We start from the raw sequence: 12,675 nt of genomic DNA, 5'->3' as shown, positions 1-12,675 counted from the left end.
ATAGTGGGGAGGAAATGAGTCACAGAGGGTGCAGTGTAGCATTGATGAAACACAAAACTTTCCTCTAGTCCTTAAATGCTTCCCCACCCACTATCAGGTTCTCAACTCTACCTTACAAACCTGGTTCGACCAGAGGATGTACAGTGGTGCAGATAGGAACTGGAAACACAGGGGATCCAGGACAGATGAACCCCTCAGGACCAGTGGTGAGAGTGGTGATACCAGGAGCATGGAGGGAAGTGGGGGTAGAAGGGGGGAACTGATTATGAGGATCTAAATATAACCTCTCTGGGTGATGTACAACAGCAAAGTGGGTAAAGGGAGGCGTCGGGCAGTGTAAGATATGATAAAATAATAATAATTTATAAATGATCAGGGAGGGGGGAAAGGGGAGGGAGGGGAAAAAAAGAGGACCTGATGCAAGGGGCTTAAGTGGAGAGCAAATGCTTTGAGAATAATTGGGGCAGGGAATGTATGGATGTGCTTTATACAATTGATGTATGTATATGTATGGATGGTGATAAGAGTTGTATGGGTCCCTAATAAAATGTAAAAAAAGAAAAGAGGAGAAAAAAATGATTAGGGCAGGGACTGTACAGATGTGCTTTATACAATTGATGTATGTATATGTATGAACTGTGATAAGAATTGTATGAGCCCCTAATAAATTGTTAAAATTAAAAAAAATAAAAATAAAAAAATTTTTTTAAAAATTTATAAATGATCAAGGGCTCATGAGGAGGGGGAATGGGGAGGGAGGGAAAAAAATGAAAAATGAGGAGCTGATTCCAAGAGCCCAAGCGGAAAGCAAATGTTTTGAGAATGATGAGGGCAATGAATGTACAAGTGTGCTTTACACAATTGATGTATGTATGGATTGTGATAAGAGTTGTATGAGCCCCCAGTAAAATAATTGTTTAAAAAAGAAAGTTGTTTTTTCTATAACAACTTCCACAAAAGGCACAGAAGTTACATTAAAAATATACCATAATTGTCATCAACAAGTAGACATCTTTGGGTAAAAATCACCTCAAACATTTTCCCTGTGCGCATATTGATATACATGATATGTTCTCATAAGTCTTCTTCTTTCTTACAGACAGCCCTTGCTTTTAGAGGGATGAAGTAGCATAGATAAATAAAGAAGCATTTGTTCTAAGTGGAGAAGAAGAAAATAAGAAACAACTAGCTAGACTGGTGACAGAGCTCAGAAAGACAGGAAGTAGAGAAGAAACACGGATTGAAATAACACCAGTTGAAACCATGATGTATCGTTCATGTCTGCACGGGGGTCTGGGTACCCACCAGGGTTAATCTATGGCACTGTTGCATAAGCCTTTGAATGCTGACTACAAGCTTGGCAGTTCAAAACCTGAAGTCATTTGGCAGGACAAAAAATGAGGCTTTTTACTCGGGAAATGATTTCTCGCCCCAGCAGCCTATATAGATTTCTAGGAGCTGCTCATTATGAGGTTGCTATCTACTCAAAGGCAGTGGGTTTGGCTTGTTTTTGTTTGATTATTAAGAAGCTGTTATTTATCAAACTAAATTTTAACTGGTGTAAGCAAAATAATTTAGTGCCTCATATAACAAAAAATCAAAGATCATAACAAGATTCAGATATAGCAATGATTCAGATGCTCCAGTGATTTCATTTCAACCCAATTTTCCATTTTTACCCTGAGCTGTGCCTTCTAGTCTGTTAGCTTCAATGTATACTTGCAACATTTTTTCTTTTAGCAGCTTCAGACTTTCCCTAGAAGACAATAAAAAGATTCTCCGAAGAATCTTTGTGGTGAAATGTCTTAATGTGGTGGAGAGGCATCAGAGAAGATGAAGGCCGTTGAAGGGATGGATTGACACAGGGGCGGCCCCAAGGGGCTCAAACATGCCAACAGTTGTGAAGGTGGGCTGGGAACACGCAGTGCTTCGTTCCGTTATCCATCAGGTTGCTATGAGTTGGAACCAGCTCCATGGCACCCAATGGCAGCAACAACAACATCCATGTCTCTACAGCAAATGATTGGGTAAAACCTTGCAAATAAGACATAGAGGACTCTAACTCACGGAATAGCCAGGTTTGCCATTCCCCTGACTGTAAGAATGAGATATCCCGGAGCCTGGGAGAGAGACTTCCTGGGACCGTTAATGAAGAAGAAGCACTTTGAATTCTCAGCCGGAAGTGGCAGAGGCAGCAGAGCCTCTGGTGAGCTGAGACCAGACCTGGCACAGAGGAGCTGTGGGGAGAGCAGACTGTGAGGAGAGCAGCAGGTGGGCTTAGGACTGTGTGACCCAGAGGCAGAGGATCTCATAGAGAGGCTTGGCTGCTGGCTGAGGAGGGACATTGCTCCGTAACAATGGCTGCATCCTGTGGTGACCTGTTAGCTTCCCTAATAACCCCAGTGCACTGGAGTGTTGTCTGTGAGATCTGTGTAGCCATTGCAATGAACTTTCAAACCCAGCAGTAAAGTAGTGTGTCCTGGGAAGAAAGGAGGGGATCCGAATAAAGGAAGAATAGGGTGAAAGAAAGATGGAGGTGGAAGCATAGTTGCCTTCTTTCTGCCTGTGGCAATCAACCTTGGGCTGGTGGAAGGGAGGCATCTCTGTCTCTTTTGTGAAGTCAAAGGAGGTCAGATGTGATCTCCAGCTCCACTCATCTATACAAGTAGACCAAAAGAGGAAACTTTAAGAGAAAAGACTGTGAAAAATATTTTTTTTCTCCCACTGTGAGACCTCACTGTCACCTTACGTGTCCCAAAAAGATGTATACAAATCTTTCTCTTCTTTATCTTAATGATGGCACTTACTTTCAATTTCAACTTCTGGAAAAGTAACAGCTCAACCTCCCTTCTTAGAGCAGTCAATACACAGAGAACATCGAGGATAAAAAAAAGAAAAATATGTTTTAGCTGCAAAGCTCTAAAATGTAAGCTTATTACAAGCCACAAAAGTTGAAGGTTCACATCCAAACCAGGACATTATCTAAGGCCTGCAAACATTTTAGCAAGATACATGCTAACAGCGAGGTTCTCTTCTGCAGCTACAAACTGAAAAGCTTCCCTATCCCCCATTGGCCTCAACACATCATTAGACATGAAGGTAGTGAAAGAAAGCACAGATGTTTGAATAAATTATATATAATATTATTCTAGACCACTATCTTTTCCCTCAAGAAGGAAATTTCATGAAACCAAAATAATTTCAAAAACCAATTAAAACACAGTTGAAGGAAGAATCCAACCCAAACTATACTCTTTTGTTTGGAACTGACAAATGGTAACTGAAAGAAAATAATAGTTAAATCAATTAATTCATAAAATATATATAGGGGAAACAGTATTATTAAATATAAACCAAAAAGTGTGTTACAAATAGTATATCTAACAAAAGAATAATTAAGAGCAACTCTAATTTAAAAGAATAGTTGACAGCAATGCCTTTTTCACCTTTAAGAATAAGGCAATTAATATCCATTGAAACAGAAATGTATTAAAATTAATCAGAATAAAAATAAATTTTACCAAACCCAGTAATTAATAAAATAAAAGAAACTGCACAAGCTCTAGAGTAGTAAGACTGAAAAGCCCAAATGAAATCCAAAAATTTTTAAACTATAAATTACAGAACTATTAAGGGAATCTTACACAGAGGCAACCTTGAAGATGTCACAGACAAAAATCCTGTCCTCTCATTTCATCCCCATCAGTGTCTTTGTCGCTGCTTTACAAGGCAGCGTATTCTATGGTAGAGCAATTCTGGTTAGAAAGTTCCATTTTTACTGGAACTAAAAAATACTAGTTATTTATATTCAGTTATTGCTCTGAAAATGGGAAAAAATAATAATAAAATACAACGCTGAAAAGCTTGTACTCAGGATTGAAGCTACTAAGAGCAGTGTGGTCCAACCAATATGCAGACCAGAACAACAATACTGCCTCCTTTGCTCAGGACACATATCTTTTATTAATGGCTTAAAGATCAAATCCCATTAACTTTATTGGCAACTTATTCTTACTATTGATTGTTTTATAACCAGCATCATTTTCACAGCCTTGTATGCTGTTCCCTATATTGCAGAATTGAGATTTAAGGGGACTTGATTTCCCAGAATCTTTTGCCAGTCAGGATCAAATAAGATCCTCTTCCTCTGTAGTAGGTTGAATGATAGCCCCAAACATATCCAGGAGTGTGGTAGATACATAATCATTTGTCAGTTTGCGGATTAAGAGTGTAGGGGTGGTGTCTAGCTTGTCAACCAGATCATAGCCAATGAGGCTTCTCTATGGGAATGGCCTACTCCTAAGGATTCTGTGGTTCTTGCCTGAGGCTCAGAAAAGTAAAATCAGGGTATTCTTGGAAGACCCTAGGATTATGTTAATGTGCCAAAAATTAAAGTGACCAATGAGATCATTCTAGGAACCCTGGTAGTTTAATTGCTACCCATTGGGGGGATAACTGCAAGATCGGCAGTTCGAAACAACCGTCTCTAATGGGGAAAACAGCTTTCTATTTCCACAGAGTTATGGTCTTGGATACTCTGCTCTGTCCTACTGGGTTGCTATGAGTCAACATAGGCTCAATGGCAGGGTTTTGTTTTTTTGTTTTTTACTTTTTAAGGTATTGTGTTTTTAAATAATAATACTTTCCAATAAAACTTTTAATATTTCTTTGTTACAATTAATCCCATCCTGCATAATATTTCGATCATGCACTTTTGATAGGCTGATAACATTTTCATTATCTGCCTTTTTTCAGAAATACTGTTATTATGCAATAGGTTTTGAGAACCATGGTGGCACTATGGTAGTGCTGTCCAGCAAGAATTGGTCTGCTAACCACAAAGTCACCAGTTCAAATCCACCGATCGCTCCACTGGAAAAAGATGACACAATTCATGCTCATAAAGATTTACCACTTGGTAAAGCCCAATACAGAATCCTGTGAGTTATAATAATTCCATTGCAGTGGGTTAGGTTTTTAATTTTGGTGCCTTATGAGAACCCAGAATGCAAGAACGAGTCCTTTTTAAAAAAGGTAATTTGGACCCAGACAGAGTTAGTATTGCTATGGATTGAATTATGTGGGATTGAATACCACTTAAGATATGTTGAAGTCCTAATCCCTGTAGCTGTGAGTGTGAACTTGTTTGGAGAAGTCGAATCTTCCTTTGAAGATCTGATCTCTAAATTATACCAAGTAAGTTGATTGTGAGTCATAAGTCCTTCTGAGTGGTTTTTTACAGAAGGGGAAACAGACGCATAAACAGAGACACAAAAAGTGGAGGAAGACCCCCTGGGAGGCTCTATATTTGAACAAAGAAGGCCAGGAAATGCCAGGGCTTCCAGAAGCTGAAGGAAATGAGGAAGCGCCATCCTTCTGACAACCAATAGAGACTGAGCATAGTGCTGCTGACAATGAATTTGAACTTCTAGACTCCAGAACTATCACAAAAGAAAATGCCTGTCCTTGAAAGCCACTCACTGTGTGGTATTTTGTTATGGCAGCCATAGGACACTCAGACACCCGCCATGTGCATACATGTGCAAGAGAAATATAATGCAATAAGAAAATCATGGAGGCTTGCATGGCTTTTAGGAAGCAGTCACTGAGTGACATAGAGTTTTGTTCATTGTACATGTCTTGGAAGAGGTACATCCAGAGTGCTCCTTAGAAGCAAGGATGCATGCTTTGGACGTGTTCTCAGGAGAGACCAGGCCCTGGAGAAGGACGTTATGCTTCATAAGGAAGAGAGACAACAAAAAATAACAGGCTCTTGAGGAGATAGATTGTCACGGTTGCTAAAACAATGGGTTTAAGTGTAGGAACAATTGTGAAGATAGTGCATGATGGGGCAGCGTTTTCTTCTGTTGTCCATTGGGTTGCTATGGGTTGGAACTGACTCAACCACAACACAAAAGAGTCTCTCGTGATAACGTGTGCAAACTACAGGAAAAGAAGTCTCACCACATTCCCTTTTAAAGAGCCTTATAGGAAAGTCTATTAGGTGGATAACATAGGCCCGCGATGGGGCGGAACTGACAGGATGGCACCTAACAACAATAGCATGTATCTAAAGCTTTGGCTATATTGAGGAAGAGCCCTGGTTGTACACAATGGTTAAGGGCTTGTGGTTTGAACCCCCAGCCACCCTGTGGGAGAACGACATGGTAGTCTGCTTTCATAACGTTGTACAGCCTTGGAAACAGTGTGGAGAAGTTCTTTTCTCCTATGGGATCCCTAGAGTTTTGTATGAGTCAGAATTCGTTCAAGGGCAATGCGTTCTCTTTGGAGCCTGGATATAATGAACAAATTGTAAACATCACAAGTACCTACTATTACGACCATTTTTTTCTTTAGTGTTCGACTGGGGGAAATAGTAACTTGCTGGCTTTTTCAAAAATGATTGGTTCTACTCAAGAGAGCATGAGGCGTTCATCCCCTGAGATCAGACATGGAGTGTGGATGAGCTGTCAGCCCCCTTTCTCCATCTAAACCACTTCCCATTGAGTTGATTATGACTCTTGGTGATCCCATGCATACACCACAGGATTTTCACTGACTAATGTTTAAGAAGTAGATAATCAGATCTTTCTTCTGAAGCAGCTCTGACTAGACTCAAACCACTCACCTTTCGGTTAGCAGCCAAATGAGTTAATTGTTTGCACCATTGAGGGACTCCTTTCCCCCACAAGAGCATTGCTAAGCCCTTCTGATTCAGAAAGATGGTAGATTCATTGAGTGTCCAGGACGTTTTGACATGCCAGTCTAGCAAAACAGATCAATTATTATTTTAAACATACAGGCACACAGATTTAGTCCATTGTGTTCTTATTTTTACATGGGCCTTTCTCTTTCACTATATGGAGACCTCCTTGAGCGCCTAGACTCTGACATATCCATCTGCATTTTTGAAGTTGCTAACACAGTACCTAGTATTTAGAAGAAATTCGGTATATGAGTATGTTAAATGGACGGATGAGTGAGAAGAATGGACACATAAATATTGGTGACTGTGCTGACGGCAATGACAGGTGCTAGCGAATGCCCTGTGTGGAAGGGAGCTGACTATGTCCTTAAGTAAACCCTCTGGCTTGAAGTAGGGAACTCCTGAAGAGTTCTCTTTATTGATGGATGAGGGGTTTGCTGATGCCCACACTACACCACAGAATATCTCGAACAATAGTATGAACTTCAATAGCAGAAATTAATGTGCTAAGATGAAAGGAATAGAATATAGTGAAAGGGTACAAATTTGAGCAATTAAGCTGAAAATAACAGAGAAGTTTTATTAAGACTTTGAACAAGGTAATACAATAAAATTTCTAAATAAAAATATTAACACCTCTGGGATTGGGCCACAGTGACACCCAAAAAGATTTATTTTCCACTAATCCCAAAGTCTCTTTCCTGTTTTGAAAAAACAGAACCCGGTAATGAGTTTTATACTTATAAGATTCCTGGATGGAACCAATGGCTGACATGAACCAACCCAGAGGATGGCAGTATGAATCCACCCAGGAGTCCCCTAGAAGAAAGGCCTCACCGCCTACTACTTCTTTATAGAAGATTACAGCCAAGGGAAAAACTGGGTCTCTGTCTTCAGAAGAATAAAACAAGACAAACTCAAGATGGGTTAGAAAGCTAAGTGTAAACCCCAGAGATATAAAGATTATCGATGAGAAAACTGGGGCAAACTTAAGGGCCCTGCAGGGCCTACACAGACTAGCACATGCAATAAAGGAAGCAGACATCGTGGAAGACAAAATAGATGACTGGGACCTATTAAAAACGAAACACTTATGCACATTGAAAGACTTCATTAAGAGAGTCAAAGCCCACAGATTGGGTAAAATCTTGAGCAATGATCCAATAGATCGGGGACCGATGACTAAACTCTATGGAATTTTTCAACACCCCCAATAAGGAAAAAGTCCAAAGAACTCAACTATAAAATGGGCAAAAGACTTGAAGAGACAATACACCAAGGAGTACACCAAAATGGCTAACACACCTAGGAGGAAATGCTCGGAACCATTAGTCATCCGAAAGATGTACCTCAAAACCACCAGATATTACATTAACACCACAACAGTAGCCCAAGTAAAAAAAACAAGCAACAACAAATGCTGGAGAGAGATTCGAATTCTTATTCACTGCTGGTGGGTTTGTATATACGTACAACCATTGTGGAAAATGAAATGGCACTGCCTAAAACAGCTCAGAACCAAAATACCATGTGACCCAGCAATACCTCCACTTGGCACATATGCCAAAAAGTAAGAGATAAAAAAACACAAGCCAGAGGATCCTCTGCCGTGTTCATTGCAGCACAAGTCACAATAGCAAGAAGCTGGAAACAGCCCAAACGCCCATTAATGAAAGACAGTCTGGTACATACTCACGAGGAAATGCTACATATCCCTAAAAAAGCAGTGATGAAACACCTCATGACATGATGGAACTAGAAACCACCATGCTGCGTGAAGTTAATAAATCATGAAGGTACAAATATTGTACGAGTCCACTACTGTAAGGATAAATACCATGGCAAAGAAAGATAGTGAGCCTGCCTAGTGTCCGTGAGCCATATAGTATCCTCTTATTTTGTACGTCTCAAAAAGCGCTTCAAGAGGAAAGGCCTCACCTCAGCTGTGGTCAGTTTCTAAAGAGGGCCTTTGGGGGAGAAAAGATCAATCCGTTTCTGCCATGGAGCATTGTTGCATATCACCACAAATCAACAAGGACTTCTACAAGAGTGATTACTGCACAGTCAAATCAAGAGGTTGGGGTGAATTTTGAACCTGCACTTAATCATAGCCTTAAATAAGAACAATCATCCTTAGGGCATGAGCCTGTTCAATACCCACTCTTATGAAGAGAACACTGAAGATATGGGTGCTATAGCAAAGTATGGAGTAGAAATCGGATAGTGACTGGCTCCCAGAAAGAATAGAGTCTGAAGCCTTCAAAGCTTGTCTTAAAACAAGCAGCCATTTAAGTAAGACATCAACTGATGCTGCAGAAAGAATCACACCAGCCTGTGTGACCCAGTGATTATAAATAATAAAATGCAAATCCAAAGGAACAAAGGTATCAGAGCTTAACTTCTGAACACTCGGTTTTTAGAAGGCCACGGATGACAGTGGAAGCCCAAACTCCATTTGCAGGGTCTTCATGTGGATTAAGGCTCTGGTGAATTCCCTCTGACCATAGTCCCAAAATGTGCGTAGCTTTGCAGTCAGAGAGCATTCTAGAGTTGATTCTGGCAGCTGTAATCAAGTTAAAGTGTAACACTGTCACTTGATCTCCCTTTTGACTCATTTTAAACTTGTTTCCGCTTTTAATATGTTCTGCTTTCTTTACAATTGAGGATTTTCTCTGTTTTATTTTGTCATTGTATTGGGTTTTGTTGCTGTTGTTTTTGTTTCTTGCTTTGTACGATTTTTCATATTTGAAATCCTGGATAAATAAATCTATAGAGACAGTAGCTGAATCCCTAGTGCCCTAGCGGTTCTCTGGCAGGCTGCTAACCAGAAGATTGGCAATTCAAAACCACCAACCCCTCTGTGGAGAAAGATGATGCTTTCTATTCCTGTCAAGAGTTACAGTCCCAGAAACCCACAGGGGGCAATTCTGCTCTGTTCTAGGGTCACTGTGAGTCAGAACGGACTCAACGGCCATGAGCTTTTTTAAATGACGGGCCTAGCAGGGGAGGTTGAGGGGAAGAGGGAACCAAACAACAATAGCACAGAAAAGAAGAAAATCTTCTAAAATCATTTGTAGTGACGATTGTACAACTTTTCTAAATATGATGGAAGAATTTAACTGTATGAGATGTGAATTATATGCCAATAAAAGTTATTTTAAAAAATATTATAGCCAAGAAAATCCTACAGAGCAGTTCTACTTTATAATACATTGGGTTGCCCAAGTCAGAATCCATGCACGGGCAATGACTTATTATCTTTATATAGTGAATATGTGACTTAGATTTCCTATCTTAAAAGGGTTGGCCTCATTTATCTTCATAAGAAGAAATAAAGTTAACATGAAAGTAAATGCTCAATATTTGATGTGAAAATAGAACATAAATAAATATTTTGGTCCTTTAGGGCTGATGAATTGGATTGAGAATCACATAAAACTATAGGCTTTATGTACAAAATTCTCAAAATTTACCAAGGGGATGACTGTTGGCCTCTTCACATCAGATGTCTAGTCACCGTTGTGGGGTTGCCCCTCCTAATCATGGTCTCTGTGTCCCTTAGATCCATTCTGCCTCTTCCTGCTATATCAGTATGGTTATATATCAGAGACAATGAGGTAAGAGCTCATCAAAATATAAAAGCCACGTGTCATTAAAAATGCAATATTAACACATAAACAGAGTTGGAAAAAATAGTTCTAAAGAGTCATTTGCCTCATGTTTCAAAGTAATATTACCATGACCATAGGAATGTCCATAAAGAGATATCTGTGACGATCGCAGTGAAAGCAAAGTCATGCTGTTCTTACTTAGATGTAATGAATTGCAGATTAGTCTATAAAATAACTATTTGAATGAATTTATTCCACATCGACTCCAAGTGGATTTTTCTTCCTTGAGAACACTATTTCTCTATTCTTAAACTTTTGGGTGAGTCCTTTGCTGTCTGGGATTTTGTATTAATATTATTGTTTGTTTATTGTAGAGACACATTTTTAAGAATGTTCCCTTTATATTGAATATAATCACTTTTTCTCTTATTTAAATGGTTGAGATATGTTCTCTTGTTGCTAAATGTGGCTAAGGAAAAGGAGTGACCTTTTCAAACAAAATTTATAATTTTAGAAATGTAAAACTTAACATTCTTTAGTAATCCAATATTAAAATACATTTAGGTTGATCTATAAAATGCTATGATTCCAACCATTCTTTTTTGAATGTGCAATAGAGAAACATTAACAATGCGTGTGGTTTAGAAAAATTCATTTATATAGCCGTTTGCCATGTCATGATGTATTTTAAACAAAAGAGGTACAGACAAAGGTATTGATTTTAGGGACTTAACTAAATAAACAGTATGTAAATTGGGTCTTTTTCTATAAAATTAGATCAGGACACACATATTACACTGCCTTTTTCTATAAGAATGACAGCTATTGAATTTGGCAGACATTGGAATTTGGTTAAAGAGTTACAGACCTTTGATCTTTGGATTACAATTAAATGAAACCATTGTAAAAGGACAGTGGTGGGCCAGCCAATTTCTCAAGCACAAGGGAGCAGCCAGGAGGCGTTATCGCTTAGTGCTGTCAAGAAATCGAGGGCATTTGGTTTTGTCTCTAGGTCCATGTCTTCTGGTAGATGAGGAGGGGATTGATGATGCCTAGCAACACCTTGAGAACACCTTTGGGTGATTTTACTTTTGAGTTTGGCCTATCTATCCAGACTGAACTATCCATGCCAGAGAGGGAACTGCCACATAACGACTGAGCACCATGGAAAGTACTTGGCCCATTTAGGTATGTTTTTTTTTTTTTCTGGAAAGCCCATGTAGTTTGTTTGTTTGTTTGTTTCATTTTTCAAGCAGGGAGGGAAGAGAACTATAAAATCTCAGATTTTAATTTATTGAGTTTCAAAGAAAAGTAAAGGGAAGGAATTTAAGGCTCAACATGTTTGGGTTTTTTTGTTTTGGTTACTTAATTGTGGAATATTAGTGGGGTAGATATTTATTTTTCATTTATTTCTTCTTTTTATTATTTTTGATAACACTTCTTATCAACCTGGCTCCTCATAAATTAACTTTCACAGTCATACCCTAGGGAACCGTTACCTTCAAGTCTTTGCTTTTTAAGCTAAATTCTGTGACTTACAAATAATGTTGTTACACTGTAATGACAACATGTGGCCACCATTTTTAAAAAGAGACTTATTGATATCCTTTTGAATATGAGAGATTTTTGATCCCCAAGTACCCTGTTAGTTTACATTCTTCTCATATAATCACTACTAATTCTACTCCAAATACCCTAATAAATTGACAATAAATAGTGACAGTGAGCTTTCTTAATCTAAAATTATGTATTCGTGGCAACACATAGGCAAGTTAGATCTTTTTATCCAGCCCACTAGATCTGTGTCCTTTAAAAAAAAAAAAAAAGAAAGAAAGCTTCTTTGTTATGTCATTCCGCAGACAGAGCTCAGGCTGCTTCCTGTCACCCACCAGAGCAAACTGCTCAACAGAAAGCACAGTTGGACAGCCCTTAATTAGTGCTACTTGGGATAGTCAGCGTGCAAGCCTGTGTCAGCATCTCACTTAAACAGGAATAGAGCAGTGAGAATCAGCTGACAGTTTGAAATGCAAGATGCCATGTCGTTCACTTCCACCTACAGTCATACAGTGCATGCTGCATGCCCGAGAGTGTTATGAAAACGTCGGGAATAATGTTCCTTACGTAAATTGGAGTCAAATGATTCCATCACACTTCAGAGGGTGTGTATTTCTTTAAGGCGCACGCTCTCCAATCACAAGCAAATGTTCAAAAAACGTTGTGTCCCAATCTTGAGATTACTTTTATCTGACGATTAAACGGTTTCAGTCACTAGATGTGGTATCATATCTAAATATTCTCAAAAGAGCAGAGAACAGCTGCTCCATCGTTAGGCTAGCTCACTTAAAATCAAGCAGAGGA

This window comes from Tenrec ecaudatus, chromosome 13, assembly GCF_050624435.1.
Source record: "Tenrec ecaudatus isolate mTenEca1 chromosome 13, mTenEca1.hap1, whole genome shotgun sequence".
Classification (NCBI taxonomy): Eukaryota; Metazoa; Chordata; class Mammalia; order Afrosoricida; family Tenrecidae; genus Tenrec; species Tenrec ecaudatus.
Note: the sequence above shows the minus strand (reverse complement) of the source record.